General features: G+C 44.5%; 1 protein-coding gene and 2 long non-coding RNA genes across 2 annotated transcripts; 2 read left to right on the top strand and 1 right to left on the bottom strand.

The window, feature by feature from the left end:
* Nucleotides 1–17963, top strand: part of LOC111861089 (uncharacterized) — a 155519-nt gene that overhangs the window by 72890 nt on the left and 64666 nt on the right.
* On the top strand, nucleotides 3546–4249 carry LOC140588665 (uncharacterized). The gene is made up of 3 exons (XR_011989814.1): nucleotides 3546–3709; nucleotides 3982–4031; nucleotides 4111–4249. It is a non-coding gene; the product is annotated as an uncharacterized lncRNA (long non-coding RNA).
* Nucleotides 4712–5542, bottom strand: LOC140588652 (uncharacterized). Its single transcript, XR_011989789.1, has 3 exons — nucleotides 5425–5542; nucleotides 5217–5328; nucleotides 4712–5116 (listed from the first exon to the last, which is right to left on the bottom strand). It is a non-coding gene; the product is annotated as an uncharacterized lncRNA (long non-coding RNA).

The raw sequence follows: 17963 nt of genomic DNA, 5'->3' as shown, positions 1-17963 counted from the left end.
CTGTACTAAAATGGCCCCCACAGTCACCAGATCTCAACCCAATAGAGCATCTTTGGGATGTGGTGGAACGGGAGCTTCGTGCCCTGGATGTGCATCCCACAAATCTCCATCAACTGCAAGATGCTGTCCTATCAATATGGGCCAACATTTCTAAAGAATGCTTTCAGCACCTTGTTGAATCAATGCCACGTAGAATTAAGGCAGTTCTGAAGGCGAAAGGGGGTCAAACACCATATTAGTATGGTGTTCCTAATAATCCTTTAGGTGAGTGTATATATATATATATATATACACACACACTCCTAAAAAAATTTAAAGGAAGAATTTTTAATCAGAGAATAGCTTCAAGTTAATTAAACATCTGGGATATTGATTTGTGGGGTGATCCACGAAGCAGGATTAAGGAAAAGTCTGACTTAAATGACCCAGACTTGTCAAAATAAGTGGGAATTCCATTCCATCAATGTGTCTTAAATGAATCCCCGCTGAAGTACCATGGTAACTTAGGCGAGTGAACAAGTCTGCTCCGGAGCAGGTTAACTGTCTCGCTTAAGCGATGTCTCAAAGAATGTCTGACGTGTGGAAAGAGATTCCCGAGAGATCGTTACGTCATACGAATTTCTGTGCTATCAGTACTCATGTCAAAAATAATAAATAATATAAACGTGGAGTCTCAGCATTTTCATTGTTTTAAGATATTAAATCCTTACAGTTTTGCAAATCTCAAACAATAAATACAACAATTGGAATCAGACATAAAAAATAAATACTAAGAAGAACATAGCAGCATAGCTTTATTACATTTAAAATATAACAAGAATAAAAGTAGTAATCATTAACTATTAATTAATTATTAATGAAAGAATAAGATAATTAAGGTCAGGCCTATTTAAGCATTACTAAGGCCTCATTCACACGGACGTCTGTACCAGGCGTTTTTCTGGTGTTCCTGGCGCCAGGTGAGCGTCGACTGTTTTCCTGCTCATTGGAGCAAATCAAAGTGTCCACACGGGCGTTCAGCACCGGCGTTCGGCCAGCTATGCGTTCAGGTGGCGTCAAATAAACGCTGCATGCAATGTTTTCTTGGCGTCAAAAACCCGACGAACGCAAGGAAAACGACGCTATTGCGTTCGGTTGGTGTTCTGGAGGACTGACTATGTCCCATGATTCTGTACGGCAACTATTAGCTTAGATACGCGTAATACGTTTGCTTTTATTTTTGATTTAAAATATTCGTTTCATGAGTCTTTGTCGTGCAAGTGGGGCTGCGCCGCGCCGGTGCTCACGGCATGACAGCCTGGACCGCGGCGCCGTACCCGCGTAGCCAAGAGCTGGGAGCCAAAGCTTCGCGGGATGATCCCAGTGTAGAAGAAAAATTGATACTATGCTCTATGCTTTTAAAACATTGATCAATATTATGCAAATCATGTATCAATGCAATAAGCAATTAATAATGAAACTTATGTTACCATTTATGTTATAACTGGTAACTAATTATATACAGTTGTATAATTACTGTTTCATGACCTTACTGTTTTATGACTCTGATACATGGTGCAATAATTCTGTAGCAGGCTGCAATGCTTAAAAAGCGGAACTAATATATTTGCAAGAGAACCAAACTAAGGTACAGACCTAAGTTTGAGAAGTAAGCTATTGCAACATAAGCAAGGCATATGACCGCTGAGGAGGGGTACTGCTAGGGTAAGCAGAGATATTATAGTGATAACCACAAGGGGCGACCATGGAAAGGTCAACCCTACCTCTAACCTGATGTTCACCGATAACGAGGTGACCACAGAAGATTCCACTACTCAGCTGCCTCCTCAGCTGATCGAAAGATGTCCTAATGATTCTAAAATGTGCTGAAATGTCGCAATTCTATGTTGTACCTACCTGTTGTTCGGGGAACAGCTCACAAGACGCATGAAAGATTGCTGAGTGTCTGTTCCCCAAAGCTTTGATAAAGGTAATAAAGTTTGTCAGACTCGTAAACTCATAGACTTTTGCGAAATTCCTTTCACACCAGATGCGGGGCGATGTCGCCGGCTGGTTAACTAACCGGGTTGTAATAAAGAATAGGGTTCCATGTTTTCAATGCAGAACTATAAACCAAGATGACCCACGTGTAAACACTCTGGAGAGAGTAATTACTGCCCCCACAGGTAAATATACGAAACTACAGATTGGGCATCAAGCTGGTGTTAAATAGCGTCAAGCGAACACCAGTGAAACGCCAATCAATCGCAAATACAAAACGCAGGAAAAACACATATGGTGTTCAGAGGGCGTTCATTTTGAACGTCCGTGTGGACGAGGCCTAAGTGAGACCAGTGTTGGGTGTAACGCGTTACTGTAATTAAACTACTTTTCCACTGAAAAAGTATGTAGCTTACTGTTTACTGTTCATTTTTAGGTATTTTAATTACAGTTACTCATAATGTACTTGCGTTAAATTGTAAAATAATTAAACTTTTAATGAATATCTGAATATCATTATTTAATTTTGTTAATTTTTCTTTTAAAGGTAAAAGTAAACTGCCGCTTTCAAATCGTTGTAGTGCAGGTGCACGTGATTTCGCGCCAGTTTGCTGCATAGTCGTATTCTAAAACAGAAGATATCGGACTCGGCTGAAGCGAGTGGCTGTTTTACGAAATGGAAACGTCATGTTTAACATTTCTTAAGTTAAGCTTTTTTGTTATTCAGATATGTTGCAGAATAATATTTTTTTGTTATTCAGGAATTGTGTTTCTGTCACGATCGTGGGGAAAGACGAGGCAGGAAGGCGAAAATCCACATACAAAAGGGTTTATTACTGTGACCTGGGGGGTATTTTACGAAGCAGGTTTTGCAAACTCTGGGTTTAAACTTGAACTCTGAGTTGATTAACTCTGAGATGTCAACCTCTGAGTTTTTGGTTTCAGAACAGGTGATAACGATTAGTTTACAAAACTCTGAGTTCGATTAACCCTGATTGTCACGCGTGCACGAGCACATAAAAAGGCTCTATCAATGGCATCCAGAGAAAATGATTCATCATGACAACACAGGGAAACAAATCTCGCGCTTCCAATTTCACCCCAGTGGAGCTTGAATTATTAATGATGGCGTATACTGAATATGAGCATGCCATATCAAAAAAAGGAAACACGATTGCTGCTGCGAAAGAACGGGAACAAGCGTGGCAGAAAATAGCTGACCGAGTGAATGCGTAAGTATTGATAAGAACGATGTTGATTGATGTATATTTAAGAAATAATACTAGTTTTTCTATATTCTCTCTAATTTAATTTCGTTATTACAGTTGTAACCCAGCAGGCATAAAGCGCACTTGGCAGCAAATAAAGATGAAGTATAAAAATATAGTACAAACCGGTAGGCACTGGACGATTGGGAGGTTTTGCTTGTCTATAAGACACAAAAGCTACAGTTTCAACTTAAATCTGGCAGCATGTAATATTGTTTAAATCTTTTTACAAGGTTCTAAATGTGGGCTTGGGTGCATATGTTCACATTTTACCTACATATTAGCCAATAAGAAAAAGGCAGAGGCCCGAAAAACTGGTGGGGGTCCACCACCAACACCTCTCACAGAGGCTGAAGAGATGGCTCTCAGCCAAAACACTGGCCGGCCCATGGCTGATGGCATCCTTGGAGGAAGCTCCTCCGATACAGCCATGCCCCAGGACAGAAGTTCTTACATAAGAAGTAAGTAATTCATATGAATGATGTATGTGCATTTGTCCAGTGTTGGCTCAGTGATGGCTATCCATTAAACTCATCATCAAACCCATCATAATTGAACCGATTGTCATTTATTTAAAAGTTATAGATGAGTATAATTTGATAGATGTCATTACTTCATGTACATACTGTTGAAAGACTGTGATATTTGAAAGACTGCCCACTGTTGTAAAAGTTATATTCAAAATGTGCAGGTCTCTGTTGATGAATTGCCTGTAATCCACATTGTCTTGCAGTTACTGATGGAGTAATCTCTGTTGTGGAACCGCCAGACACCCATGAAACGGTACATACTCTTCTCGAGATTTTTCATACTATGTCTTTCATTATTGGTGTATGCAAGTAAGAGATAGTCTTCACTACAGGATGAAGACACCTTGTCAGCTGTCACAGGGAGGGAAGATGTAGAGCAGCCTATGGTATGCACTTTCTAACAAATACGTCATGTAAGTGATGCACCATTTTAAAACATTTATCCTTTCTTCACAGAGCAATGCAGAGAATCTCCAGCGTGAACCGACTGCATCCACAGCCACAGCGCAGCTTACCTCTGTAAAATGCTTCAGTATTTGCCTGCCAGTTATTGAAAAATTGGATTAAGAATCATTCTTCTCATTAAATGAAAATGTCGTTAGCTACAAGTGTCTATTTTCTAAGTTATATTCATAGTGGTACAATTTTCACAGTGCAATACTGCCAAGATGTAACATTTTTGTGTATTCTAATAGCTCCCTGTAAAGCAGTTGTACAAAATATACCTTGAGAAACAAATTGAAAAATCGGATCTGGAAATGGAACACATTAAACAAAAAATGCAGAAAACCCTAATAGAAATACAAATATTGGAACATCAGTTAAAGGTGGGTAGTGGCACAAGTTGATGGATCGTTAACTGTCTTTCAAAACAAAATATTAAAATACTGTTTTGCATAATCAATTACAGGAAATAAAGAAGAGTTCATAAAATGATTGTCATTTGTTTTTATTTGCAACTTATTTACTGGAAATGATTAGAACATATTGCGTTTCGAACAGCTTGTCCATCTGTTGCATCAACAGGAATGTCAGGGTTGTTATCAGGGTCAACCTCTGGGGCAGCAACCCAGGTTTCTCTTCTCATCATTGCAATATTGTGCAGGACTACGCATGCAACAATGATATCACAGGCCCTTTCTGGGGTGGCACGGAGGCCACGAAGGCACTGGAAACGGGCCTTCAGTATGCCCAGGGTCATCTCTATTCTGGCCCGGGTCCTGCTGTGAGCCAAGTTATATCTTTGCTGTGGGCCAGGCTCAGGATCAGGGTATGGGGTCAGCAGATAGGGCTGGCATGGGTACCCCCTGTCACCGAGTAGGTAACCACTGAACTCCCCTACAATAATGAGTAGACAGTTTACATGTTAAGGTGCAATATGAGGGAACAAGATATTGCTTAAAGATTATAATATGCTGTAGCTACATTGTATACTCACCACGAGCAAGTCTAGCACTCAGTGTGCATTCACGGAACATTCTGGCATCATGCACAGACCCAGGCCACTTTGCCTCCACGTTGCTGATGACATAGGCTGCATCACATATAATCTTCACAATGCAGAAGAGTGATTAGTTACTGTAGATGTACTGTAAAGTAGGCCAATAATTCAATGCAGTAAACTACTAAAAGCTAGAAACACCTACCTGCACATTAATACTGTGGAATGACTTTCTGTTCACATAGTCTCCTTCATTTACTGAAGGAGCCTTAATGGGAATATGTGTGCCATCTATGCAGCCAATCACACCTGGAAATCCTAACAAAGCGGGCATAAGTCTACTTAATTTTAACAGGTACTGCAGTCAGTTTCTAGTTTTGTATGGTGTTACAATGCAAAAAGTGTAACTGTATTTTATCTAGTCTTAACCTACAATTGTTTATTGCTTCAAATCTTAAAGCATATTACTAAATATATGAGGCTATTACTTCATGCCTGCAATTCTGTGGAATTCTTCCTTGATTATTCTACTACATCTGTGACCAGGAAATGCCACAAACGTGTAGAGAAAATGTTTAAGCGCAAGAGTAACCTGTCTCATACACCGGCAGACGGTTGCCTTAGAAACATGTTGAGCGTCACCAATTAATATTGTACAGAAAGCTGCCATTAGCAAAAAAGCGAAGTGCTGTACAAAGAATTTGCTCGGAACTGAGAGGATGTCCACGGTGTGTTTGACGAGCAAAATGAGGGCTAAGAATATTGAGATAAATGATTGTCTGTGATGAAAAACGGTAACGCTCTAACAGAAAATCATTTGTAAACGATAAAATATCTAAACGGGGTCTGATCACCCTCTCCTGACGTAGATTCCTGCGGATAATTTGTGCTTCGATGTCGACCGGTCTTTCGAGAAAAGGACACGCCATGTCTGAGAAAGTACTTGCTTCAATCTGACTGTTCATTTAAAGAGGAGGAACTCAGAGTTACAGGGATTAAACCTGCTAGCGAGCAGGTTAGCTTCACGGGGTATGTTACCGCGGTAAATGACTCAGAGTTGGGCTCAACTGGCTTTTTGAAACCGAAAACTTTGAGTTTCCCTTAACTCACACACAACTAACTCCGAGTTTTCACTAAACCCGCTTCGTGAAACGGCCCCCAGGACAAACAGTGACGCACATTAACCCTTGGGAGTCTGAAGGTGTTTTGGAGCCCTGAAGAGATTCTGACATGTCCTGACATTTGTGTATTTTTCAGTTACTTATAAACATATAAATGTCTAAAGTCTGATAACATTGTATTCAGCACAAACTGGGCTACACTAATATATGTGCAGCATGTGATGTATATGTACAAGTCTTTGGGTGTGTCCGAAATCGCGCACTTGCGCACTTTAAGTGCGCGATTTTAGGGCGTAGTGCGTTCACACTGACAACCAAGCCAAAATTAAGTGCACTGAAAGTACCCGAATGGTGCACTGAAAACGGCCAGAAAACGCAGTGCAGAATGATGGACACTACTCGCATGCCACTAAACGGACGCCATTTTGGCTACGTAGCGGAAGGGGAGTGACTTTCGGCAAGTTTTTATTGTTAAATTAAAGGCGGACAACACAGACACGTAAGCCCAAGCAGAGACAGCTGCTTCATATAAATCTAAGTAACGTTAGTAAAATTATTTTACTGATGTATACTGCGGTGTGTAGCCTGTCACTCTGACGACAGTTATAATTTGTTTGAGTTTGCGATTATATCGACTTAGAAGAGAGTTTGCACACGTAAATGTTAGCAGTTTTTTAGCCGGTTAGGCGGTAGTACATAGGCTATATACACGCAAATAAAACAAGGAAATTCATTGTAAACAAAACAAGGCAGATATTTTGGCGCGCTGGAGAATCGCGATCAAATGCTAGTCCGTCACTTCCGGTAAGTGCAAAACGTGTTAGTTTTGCACTTAACCCTTGGAACGACATTAGTGTTCATTTAGGACAGCACTTACCCATGGTGATGTGCACTACAGAAGGAAGTGCGCACTACGCACTAGATCTCAGTGCACTGACGCAAGTGCGCGATTTCGGACACACCCTTTGTCTTCTTCTGCGTGGCAGGGCCTCAGCTCCTCCTGTTTCCTTTGCTTCTTCCTCTGTGTCTTCTTGGAGATGGGCGGAGGCTCCCACAGACGCCGCTGCATTTGCTTGGTGATAAGCGGGGGGGGGGGGCACGGCAATGTAGGGCACAGAAAAGACTCTTCCTGTTTCTTCCTTGTTTTACTTGGAGCGTCACTGCGCAACACCATGCTTAGAGATTTTTGCTTCTGCCTTTTCCAACCTTCAGTTCTGCTGTTTCCTTATTCACTTTGTCCCGCAGTCCCTTATTACTCGCCTTTTCTTTCTCTAACTCTTTTACCTTAAGAACATAAGAAATTTACAAACGAGAGGGGGCCATTCGGCCCATCAAGCTCGTTTGGGGAGAACTTAACTAATAGCTCAGAGTTGTTAAAATCTCATCTAGCTCTGATTTAAAGGAACCCAGGGTTTTAGCTTCCGCTACACTAGCAGGAAGACTATTCCACACTCTAACTACACGCTGTGTAAAGAAGTGCTTCCTCAAATTTCTTTTAAAATGTTCTCCCGCTAATTTCCACTGATGGCCACGAGTTCTAGTATTTAAACTAATATTGAAATAACCATTTGACTGAACAGCATCCAGACCCGTTACAATCCTATAGACCTGGATCATGTCCCCCCTTAGTCTCCTTTGCTCAAGGCTAAACAGATTCAGCTCAGCTAACCTCTCCTCATAAGACATTCCTCTAAGACCAGGAATAATTTTTGTTACCCTCCGTTGCACCTTTTCTAAGGCAGCAATGTCCTTCTTAAGGTATGGTGACCAAACCTGCACACAATATTCTAGGTGGGGTCTTACCAAGGAATTATATAAATGTAACATCACCTGTAAAGTACCCACATTTTTCCATTTCTCACACTTTTCTAAACCTCCCTTTTTACCACAACATCCCCTCTTAGTTTCTATCACCCCTTGTATGCTGTATTATTGCTGGGTCAAACGTGCCATTTTCTGGCCGACGCCCACCTGTCATTTTACACCATTTAGCACATTCCTTTCTGAAACCTTCTCCTATCTCAGTTTCTACAATATCTCGGCATGTACGCTTCTCTCCTGGCCCTCGCCAGCCATGCTTTCTCATTCGCTTCTCAAACTCTGTTGCACCCTCCAGGTCGTATGCGAGGTCTGGCCCCCGATTTTTCTATTTGCTATTTGAACTGCCCATTTCTGTTCTCTTTTACCGGTCACCCATTTAAACAAAACACAAAACAGTCATAATTTTATGTATGCCAAATGCAAGTCCCAGCAACATGAATTTCAATCCGCATTGCAGTTCCAATAGTAGGGACCAGGCAGTCGTGGGGTAATCAATATGGAGATTTCCGTCCGAACTTCTCCGTCTTACGATAAGTTTAAAAAAAATCTTTTATGCCTCAATTTCTGCTTAATATTCCAAATACTTATAAGCACGTTTATCTGATATTTTTGAGTGGCCAGGTTTCTGATTTCACACTCGTCTCACTCATCCAAGCCACATGCCTTACACATTCATACTGTGCACATCACACACTCATTTACAGTCCTCTGGGACGGACGTCTGCCAACCACGCACACCTCGACAAGACCACAGTCCTGCCGACCTGTTTCCACTAACCCGTGGAAACCCCGCATCCACTAACCCATGAAGCCCCGCATCCACTAACCCGTGGAAACCCTGCATCCATATTTATTTAAAAAATAAATAACTCCACATATATATTAATACATATGCATAGCATATGTATATTTACACACACACACACACTGTCATACATATATAGAAACATACAGTACATGAATCAAACAGTAATAATAATAATACCAAAAAAATCAGAAGGGGGGGGGGGATGTTGAGGTATCTTTTATCCACAAAATATTTTGCTGAAAATATCAGTAAAGTTAAATATAAACAAAAATACCGATATAGAAAGAAATGAGAGGAATGAAGGGGAAAGAAAAGTAATTAAGCTGCAGCTTGGTAATTACATAGAGTAATGGAAGGGCTCAACGTAAAAGTACAAAAAAGAGTGATAGATGAATGACTGTTAAGGTTTGTTTGAGTGTGTGTCTGTGAGTGTGTAAAGATGAACATGTGTGTATGACAGGATGAGCATGCACACGTGTGTATGTGTGTGTGTATTGACTGTGATTATACGTTTAATGCCTTTATAGAAATGTGCAGTAATGGTCCAGTCCCAAAAAGGCAGCTGGCAGGAGGAAGTGACGTCACAGGCACCCGTCAAGGCAGGTAGCGGCAGCTGCCACTTCTGTCCGTCGCTAGTGGCGCTTAACAGTGGCAGGTGCCGTTCGAATACAGTGCCTGCCGGGGTACAGAGACAGCCACCGCCGCTCGTGGAAGTAAACCCGAGATGCTGTGCACGGCTACGATAAACTGCAATACGGAAATAAATTGAGGACTTGTTTAATCTTTGTATGACTACGAATGATATTATTGTTGCTGACTGTACATCTCTTACACGCATGTGCCTCCACATGGTCAATCTGGACATCAGCAGCTGTGTAAAATTTCTTCATCCAGGGTCCTGTGAGTGTTTTCCCTAATTTGCCTAGTACCTGCATCTCGAGTACCGCAACATCATTTTTGAAGCCCTCCACATGACACTGTTCCCACAGTGAAGAAATTAAGGAGTGTTTGGTAATGCTCAAATAATTTCCCACAGATGTGGAAAAGGATATGGAGTCTATTCCCCCGATATCGTGGAATGAGTCCTTTTGGCAATCCATTATCCCGTAGAAATGTGGTAAATCCCTTAGGATCCCCTTTCCCATCCTTATATCGGAAGTTGTTGATTTGCAAAACAATATTGCCAACAATGCAGTCCTTCCCATACAATTGTCCCTTTTGAGTTTCCAATGACTTCAATGCAGATCTACAAGAGGAAGCTATGGTATCCAGAGGGTGCAGGTTGCAATTTAACTCGTTAAGAGATTTCCCCCATGTCTCACTAAGTTTTTGAATGGTGGAATGATTAACAGCAACCCTGTCAGTCATTCTGTTCGAAATATTGTTAATGATTCTAGTCCTGCAATCTTTAAATTCTTCTTCATGGAAGTCAGCATACACAGAGGCCAGGTGATCAACAGAGTCACAAATGTGGTTGTGATAATCATCGGTAGTGCCACCAGGAAGTTCATCAACTGCAATAACATTTGTGTCCTCTTTGGTGGTGAAGTGAATGCTGTTGATATGGACCCCTTCCTGGGTAGTGGCATCAAAGCCAACAGTGATGTTTTTCGTTTTCATTGCTAATTCCGCTGATTGCAAGTCTGCAATGATGCCAAGTTCACGTGCCATCTGCTCTACAGTTGTGTGATTTGGTACGTCTTTGAGTGTATTCCCCAAGCGTTCAGCTGTTTTTGCCATTAACTTGGGAATATTCTCTGTGGGAACCTGGTTCCCCAAAAAATCAAACACTTTCATTCTTGTATCCACTGAATAAGTTTTGCCATCCTTCTTTGTTTCAACCACAGGATTCTTCTTTTTCAGTTCACTAACTATGTCCTCTAGTTCTAACTTTTCATTTTCTAAGGTTCTAATGACATTGTCCTTCTTATCAAGATTCCTTTTAAGTTGGTTGTATTTCTCTAGAGAAACAGAAGCACCTGCAACACTGGCACGTTTCACTTTATTCAACTTTTTTAATCGGTCGTGAGTTCTCTCATGTCTTTTGAGTTTCTCCTCATCCTGAGATGTGGTGGCCTCCTTTAGTTTCCTTTGAAGATCGTGAATAATTTGAGTTTTACTTTCAATAGTTTTGGTCTTTCGCTTCAGTTGTTGATTTAATTGTTTAATTTTGACATGTTTTTGCTTGTCTACTTCCTCTTTCAAAATTGCAATTTTTTTTGAAAGTCTCTCCCTCTGCTCACTCTTTGAAACAGACAGAAATTTTAGGCATTTCTTGAGCTTCTGTTTCCTTGGCGTAACCATGAAGGGCGTGGCGGTGGGGTAGCAACGACTTCCACAGGTGGGGTGGAGAACGATGATGATGGACCAGGCATTGGTGAAAGATCAGAGGATCCTGATGGAATTGGAGGTTGAACATCAAAATGGCTGTCAGATGTACTGGCTGTTGGGTTGGCGCTAGTGTTCTGATTAAGTTGATCAAGGGCAGAGGGGTCAGTACCAACTTCTTGTAATGTAGATGGGGTCTCAATCTGAAGATGGAATCTTATGGAACAGGTTGAGGAAAACCTTTGAAACTCATTTGGATCACTTAACTTCTTAAATTTATTCAAAGTCTGATTCACTAGAGTCTTAATGCTTGAATTTAATGATGATGAACTCCTGAATGTGTATCCATCAACTTTGGGAAAATGACATTTTAAGAATCGTTCCGTCTCTGTTCGACTTCTGTTGGCAGCTGTGATATATAGGTAGAGAACATGACCATTCTTCAAATCATCACTAACTGTAGGTAGGTTGGAAAATGTTTCCTCAAGGTAAGTTCTCGTTATACCAGGTACAGCAGCTGGATTCACCATTTTCCTTAAATTAAATGTTATTTCAATCACTGAAGTAATATATTCGAGGTACAGCAAGGAGAGGATGGTTTAATCCGAGCTGAAATGAGGCAGTGTTTTCATCGATTTGGTCCGCCATGACACCTCACCGTGCACGACCTCGACTCATCCTGGCGATAAAAAATACCACTTCGGGACATCAGACTGCAATGAAACTTCATCAGTTTTAAGTTGAAATGATGTATTAACGTCCTACCTACCTTTTTTTGAATCTTGAAAATCCGATCAGGGTTTGTAGATGCGATGAATTCGAGCAAAACTTTTAAATTGCGCGTGCACAAGCAATACTTGACAGAATCGAAAAATTCGAAAACGAGATTGTAGACGGAGATTTCCTTTACGTCATATCTGGAAATCCCGGGAAAATATGCCACAACAACCACTGAATAGCGCGCATTTCGGGGATAGCCCCAAACGTACTCGGAACAAGCTGCACAGGTAACATCAGACGAACATGCCGCCGACTATCTATGGGGATTGCCACATACCTAAAGTTAGTGGACTCACTCATGGTCCAGGTTCATGACCTCGATGAGCAACTGGCTCTCATCCAACATAACAATGAGTTAAAGGAGAGAGTTAACACGCCTTTTAGGGAGTCTGTTTGTACGTCACAAGTGGGGAGGGGGGAGAATGATGAACAGAGAGGTCGAGAGAGCTGGGTGAATGTAGGTTGTAGATGTAGAAAAGGGCATACACAATTCACAGAAGCGGCATCACCTGAAGTGATGGTGTCTAACCGCTTTCAGGTGCTTCCAGCTTTAGAGCCGGAAGAGACTGGGGAGGCAGGTGGGTCCTTGGGCACCAAGGAGCCGCCTACCCCCAGGAGGAGGGAGGTTGTGGTAGTAGGGGATTCAAGTATCAGAGGTGTAGATAGTTATGTGTGCACCCGTGATAGAGGGTCCCGTACGGTGTCTTGCCTGCCTGGTGCCCAGGTAGGGGACCTTCCGAATCGAGTGGACAGGCTTTTGGCCCCAGCCGGGGTGGAGCCAGTGGTCGTGGTGCATGTTGGCACCAATGACATAGGAAAGGGCAGGAGGGCTGTTCTGCAGGATAAATTTATAGACGTTGCGGATAAGCTTAGAAGCAGAACATCCACGGTGGTATTCTCTGGAATACTTCCCGTGCCACATGCGAGTCAGGCTAAGTTAGCTGAGATAAGGGGATTAAATGCGTGGCTAAAATGGTGGTGTAGGAAAGAGGGGTTCAGGTTTATGGGGCACTGGAAGACCTTCTGGAACAGGTGGGACCTGTTCAAGCCGGACGGGTTGCATCTGAACCATAGGGGAACCAGTGTATTGGGGAGGCATATGCGTAGAATAGTTGAGGAATGTTTAAACTAGGGACTGGGGGGGCAGGGATGTCAGTTACGAATTTATGTGGGGAGAGACGGAAAGCCCAAATAAATATTAAAAGTAGACACTGTAAAAGGCCTACCATTAGTGGTCTGTATTTGAATGCTAGAAGTATTAGAAACAAAATTAATGACTTAGAGGCTTTAATTTCTTCAGACAATTACGACATTATAGGAATAACTGAAACATGGATGAGTGACAATGATGGTGATGAATATAATATGGATGGTTATATGTTGTTCCGTAGAGACCGGAAAGGCAAGAAGGGAGGTAGTGTTGCAGTATCTTGCAGGCAAGGGAGCTCACTGATAAAAATAAAAAATTAGAGGTTTTAGACCCATTGTACGGTAGTGATCATAACACGGTTAAATTTGAGGTTAATTTTAGTGTCCGAAGAACAAAGTCAAAATTAAAAGTATACAGTGTTAGGAAGGCTAACTTTAATGGTATGAGACGGAAATTAGAAACTGTAAACTGGACGGAGTTAAATAGCAAAACAGTTGAAGAGGCATGGGAATTTTTTAAAAGCACATTGTCCAAAAGAGGACTTTATACTTGTTTCCAGCAAAACTATATCTAGGAAACGACAACCAAGGTGGTTTACTAAGGAAATTAAGAATAAAGTCAGGAGGAAAAGGGCTCTGTTCCACAATTGGAAAATAACTAATGATTTCAAAATTAAGCAGGAGTATCTAAGTCTACAGGTAGAGTTAAAAAATAACATTAGACTATCCAAGAGGGATGTAGAAAGAAAAATTGCATTGGAGGCTAAGGATGACAATAAAGATTTCTTCCAATATTTTAACTCCAAAAGAGCTCTAAAAGCTGAAATCACTAATTTGCAGGATAGTAAGGGCCTTATAATTGAAAATGAGTTTAATGATTATTTTTCACGGGTGTTCACAGTAGAGAACACAAGTAACTTACCACCAATTAGTACGAATACAGCGTCGTCTATGACCAATATATGTATAACTGAGGCTGATGTGTTTTTAAGCCTAGCTAAACTCAAAATAAATAAATCACAGGGCCCTGATGGCATCTTACCTATAGTTTTAAAAGAGATGAGGGATATTATTAGCCAACTTTTAACTTTAATATTCTAGAAATCATTATCTGCGGGTGTGGTACCTTCAGATTGGAAGCATGCTAATATAACACCCATATTTAAAAAAGGGGATAGAAGTAATCCAGCAAACTATAGGCCAATCAGTTTAACTAGCATTACTGGAAGAGTAATGGAAGCTATAATCCAAGGGAAAATGGTAGATTACCTGGATGCAAATAACATTCTGAGGGATAGCCAACATGGATTTAGGAGAGGTAGATTCTGTTTAACGAATCTACTTGAATTCTTTAAGGAAGCTACAAGTGAAATTGATCACAAAAAGGCCTTCGACGTGATCTACTTAGATTTCCAGAAGGCCTTTGATGTTGTCCCCCACAAATGGCTCTTGCTAAAGCTCAAAGCTGCAGGGATTTTAGGAACTGTGGCAGCATCCATACCAATAACTCAACACAAATATAATATATGTAATAAATATAATAGGCTGCATTGATATTGTTTTATCGTGTGATTTCTTGTCTGTCAGTTTACCTGAATAAAACCCCGTTTTTGGATTTCTGTGTGCCCAATCCTGCTTCCCCGCTCACACGGTCATAACACCTCTAGGATCCAGGGCTGCCTCAGGTGAGGTGAAAAGGCACAAGTCTCTACTGAAGGGACCACCAATAATTCTTCGGCATCTGAAAAAAAATATATATCCAAATACACATTTTGCTAATGATCTTTTTTAGAGGTTTCTACCATTTTTGCAACAGAAATATGCATACACCACTGTGTCACGCCCAGCTCCGTACGATCCTTGTGTGTGCCACGCCCACCTCGTTACCTCATGTTCATGCCTGATTGTTCTCACCTGGTGCTCTTTAAACTCAGTTTGTCTTGTGTATTTAGTCCTCGTCTGTGTCAGTCTGCCCCAGATTTGTCATTGATGTTTGCCGACGTGCTTCCCCAGTCCTGTTTCTCTAATAAATCCCCGATTACCCAACTTCCTGGCTCCTTTTCCCTGCTTTCCCGTTCGCCTGCAAGCCGTGACGTGACAGAATGAGAAATCTCCGTAACAAGCTCAGCGCTACTGGGGAGGTTCTCCCCATGGAAGAGGAGGTCATCCGGTGGACGAACCTGCTCGATCTCCAGGAGGATCCAGTAGCCCACCGGCTGATTGACAGGTGTTGGGAACTCCTGGACAGGAGGTTCCGCACTGGTGAGGAGCAGCAGCTAGTAGAGGTGGGAGAAAACCTACGGCTGCTGAGGGAGAGAGCGACAGTTTGGCTGCCCCACCGGGGGTATGCCGCCTGGGCACCGCCCTCCGACTCACCACCTGCCACCATCCCGGTCTCGAGAAAGACTACTCCTCCAAAGCGCAAGACTGAGCTTAATGCGGTTTCGGCCGCTTAGCTCCCCAGCCCTGGGGAACTGCCTGGGCAAAGCACCCAGGGTAAGGACCTGCCTGGGGCCCCCGGGGGCCCCTCTCAGCCTAATAAGAAGAGGCGCAGGGGAAGAAAGAAAGCCACCCCGACGCTTTTCCTGGGAGCGTGCTCACTTCTCCCCGCCTGGGAGGACGCCGCTGATACCGGTAAGCCTCAAGTTGAGGAGAAGCCACCTCCGTTAGAGGCGTACCACAACCGGCCGGTGCGCCTGGGCCAGGGCGGGATCAGCGCCATCCGGGACGCTATTCTCCGGGTCCCTAAAGCCCTTAAAGGGGCAGTCCGAGGGTTACCTGCTCCGGATCTGCCTGCTCCGGACCCACCTGCTCCGGATATGCCCGCGGCACTGCCTGTCCAGCCTGACGCGCTTGTCCAGCCTGACCCGCCCGTCCTGTCTGCGGTCCCTGCAGCTGCCGCCGCTCTGCCCACGGCACCGCCTGCTGCAGCTGCCGTCGCCACTCTGCCTGAGGCGCCCGCCAAGGCGCCCCCTGCTGGCCACGTGTCGGCGGCACCCGCCGAGGCGCCCCCTGCTGGCCACGTGTCGGCGGCACACGCCGAGGCGCCCCCTGCTGGCCGCATGCCCGAGGAGCCCGCCGAGGCGCCCCCTGCTGGCCACACGCTCGCGGCCCTGCCTGAGGCCTCCTCTCTGCCCACGGCCCAGCCTGAAGCCGCCTCTCTGCCCGTCCAGCCCGGCTCTTCTGTCCTGCCCGTCCAGCCCGGCTCTTCAGTCCTGCCCGGCTCGCCCATCCTGCCTATTCTGCCTGCAGCTCCAGCTGCACTGCCTGGGGCCACGCCCGCTGCTCTGGTTGCACCGCCTGTGGCCACGCCCCCTGCACTGCCCGAGTCTCCACCTGCTGCAGCTCCAGTGACTCCCTCGCCCTTGCCCCGGCGAGGCCGACGCCCCCCAGGACCCTGCCTTTCAGTGTCCCGTAAGGGACGGGGACACAGGCTTCGGATCCGGGTTCTGTCCGTCCTGCCCCCTGGCTCGCCCGTTCGGCCCCTGGCTGTGGCTAGGTGGCTGCCTGCGGGTCCTCCGGCTCAGGGTCGGCGGTCTCCGCCGGGTCCCCCCCTGGTTCCTCGGTGCCAGTCCTTGGTCCCACCTCCGGCTCCGTGTCGGCCGCCTCCGGGCCCCCCTGCTTCAGCTTGGCGTCGGACGGCACCTTCCCCGGCTCCGGCTGCGCCTTCGCCTGCCACAGCTTCCCCCTCCTGCCAGCCTGCACCGGTGTCCCCTCCTGCTCCCTCCGTGTCTCCTCCTTCACTCCCTGGACCCGTCCCCTTGGCCCCTGTGTGGTCCCCTCCTGCTCCCTCCTCCCTCTTGCCTGCGACCCCTCTGTCCGCTGTCCGTCGCCCGTCTGGGGTCCTTCGGGCGCCCCTTGTTCCTCCTCCCTTTGCCTTTCTCCCTCCGGTCTCTGCTCCACCTCCTCCTGTGGGTCCTTTGTTCAGTCCTGGCCCTTTTGTTCCGCCGTTCGGTGTTCCTTCTGTGCCCCCGGTGTCTCCCTTCCTGGTCTGTCTGTCCGTGTTCCCCGTCCTTTGTCAGGTCTTGTCCTTCTTCTGGTCCTTGTTCCTGTTCTGTGTTTCTGTCTTGTTTCCGGTTCCCCGTTGATGTCTTGCTTTTGTCTTTCAGGTCCTGTTCCCTCGTCCCGTCCGTCGCCTCCTCTCGGGCGCGCCCGGTGTACGCGCCTTTGGGGGGGGGGGGGGTTCTGTCACGCCCAGCTCCGTACGATCCTTGTTTGTGCCACGCCCACCTCGTTACCTCATGTTCATGCCTGATTGTTCTCACCTGTTGCTCGTTAAACTGTTTGTCTTGTCTATTTAGTCCTCGACTGTGTCAGTCTGCCCCAGATTTGTCATTGATGTTTACCGTCGTGCTTCCCCAGTCCTGTTTCTCTAATAAATCCCCGTTTACCTGACTTCCTGGCTCCTTTTCCCTGCTTTCCCGTTCGCCTGCAAGCCATGACGTGACACACTGTTTGAGAATCAGCCATTTATGAATGAAAATACCAGCATTACCTGATTGCACCATTATCTGCCTTTGCGATTAATAGACGTATTTGCCTTTGTCTTATGTTTACGTAGCCACGAGAAGCTTCTCCAGAGAAGTTATGTGAAAAATGAAAAGCTGCCCATGGGACCTGCCTCTGTGGAAGGTTAAGCCTTCTAATTTCAGTCTCTACATTGTTCCCTGTACTATCAAGGGCCTCATCAATTCTATTTTGTATTTCAGTACTGTTTATCTCAGTTTCTACAATTCA

Source organism: Paramormyrops kingsleyae, chromosome 4, assembly GCF_048594095.1.
Source record: "Paramormyrops kingsleyae isolate MSU_618 chromosome 4, PKINGS_0.4, whole genome shotgun sequence".
Lineage (NCBI taxonomy): Eukaryota > Metazoa > Chordata > Actinopteri > Osteoglossiformes > Mormyridae > Paramormyrops > Paramormyrops kingsleyae.
Note: the sequence above shows the minus strand (reverse complement) of the source record. Positions and strands in the feature narration are given on the sequence as shown.